Raw genomic sequence first — 1,960 nt, 5'->3', positions numbered from 1 at the left:
GTTATGAAAAATACTTCAGTAGAAATTTCAAATTCAAATAACAACTATCATTTCATTAAAATACATCCTATATTGACAATAAACTGAGAATTTCAGAGTACAAGGAAAGCATGAGTATTAATTCAGTTGACTTTTGCTAAGTAGTTGACAGTTTATATAATCATTCTTCTAAATTAAAAAAAATGTGAAAACTCTTGACTATCCACTTGAAAATTTTACTTCTGGTGATTCAACATTAGATGAAAAACTGAAAAAAAGTGCAGATAAATTTACAATAAGAACAATTTGCCACGCTTAAATTCCATAATTCTCCCAATTCTGTAATGTTATGGGCGATTTTGAGAAGTTTAACTTCCATGCCACTGCAAAGGCTCACCAACTCAAACTCACATGCTAAATAGGATGCCTATTTCTAATTAACCTGATCAAAGCAGTTGCTGCTTTTTTTCTCCTATTTCATACACTCAGAAGGTGTTACTTTTGCAAATTCATAGAGGAGTCCTATATGCTAATATAAGAATGTTTAACAACATTTTTAAAACAAATATAATATCCTATTAGATTATTTGGTGAGATTTTTATATTGTTTTCTCTTTTAGCTTTTCTTTGGAGTGTTGGTTGAATGTTAACTGGTCCTCACATTCATTGCTCGATGTATCATAATGGTGTTTTATGCACTGTGGAGGCTTAGAAAATGATAGTGACAAAAGAAGCAAGGCATCACTGTGAGGAATGTAATTTGTATTAATATATTTCAAGCCTGATTTATTCAGAGTCATATCAATATGCCAAGAATGTTAAACCAACTGTTTCTGGATTCCATATAAATGGCTCCTAAGTTTAGATAGGGCCTGGCAACATAGAATGATGAAATTTTATGGCCATATTCAGTAAGGCTGTTAATATACTAACAAGTTTCCATTACTACTAAATGCTCTGTAGGATCTCAATGAGCATTTGCTTTTAAAAAATGATGTTTGTAAAAAAACAGCAGAACAAGAAAATTTATGAAAAACTCCAGAAATTGTACTGAAATGTAAAAATGAAACATTGGATATAGAGCAAGCAAAGAATCTGAATAACTAAATTATTTTAGTGCATATTGTAAGTTTCTGATCCAGGCAGAAAGTTTCTTTTCCTAATACACAGTAATGTTTTATTTAGTACTTCTAATATTCCATGTTCCTTGATGCATGAGCAATTTTGCCAGTGCTGTTTGCACCAGACCTCAGCCTCCTTTTCACACTTCACTTTTATTTTTCATTTATCAACTCAAGAATTACTTACTCTGTAAGTTGTCTATGCCTCTAGAAACAATACTTTATTTCCTCATTTATATGACTATGTATGATGTTGCCGTTCATTCTTTTAGGAAGAATTTTGGCCCACATGTGATAACTCTTAAAAGTAAAGAACTCTATAATAAACAACAATAAATTGCCAATTGGCCAATTTTAAAAAAATGTAAGAGATCTGAACAGACACCTCACCAAATAAGATAAACAGTTGGTAAACAAGAACAGGAAAAGATGCTCAGCATCATTTGTGAGTAGGAAATTTCCAATAAAAACAACAGTGAAACACAACTACCCATGTACTAGAATGGCTAAAATAATGAAACAAGAACAAAAAAAGAATCCTGAGAATATAATTGCTGAAAACTGTGAGCAACAGGTACTCTCATTAATTGCTAGTGGGAATTTGGAGTTCCAATACTTTAGAAGACAGTTTGACAGTTTCTAAAAAAGTGAAACATAGTCTTACCATATGATCAGTCACTCTCCTACATTTTTCTCCAAATGAATTTAAAACGTTATGGACACAAGCCTGTGCGTGAATGTCTGTAGTAATTTAACACATTATAGCCCCCAAATGGCAACAGCAGAGGGTCTCTATATAAATGAATAGATAAACAAAACTGGTACATTCATACAGTAGAAAATCATTAGGCAATAAAAAG

This window comes from Pteropus vampyrus, unplaced genomic scaffold (genome assembly GCF_000151845.1).
Source record: "Pteropus vampyrus isolate Shadow unplaced genomic scaffold, Pvam_2.0 Scaffold21, whole genome shotgun sequence".
Taxonomy (NCBI): Eukaryota; Metazoa; Chordata; class Mammalia; order Chiroptera; family Pteropodidae; genus Pteropus; species Pteropus vampyrus.
Note: the sequence above shows the minus strand (reverse complement) of the source record.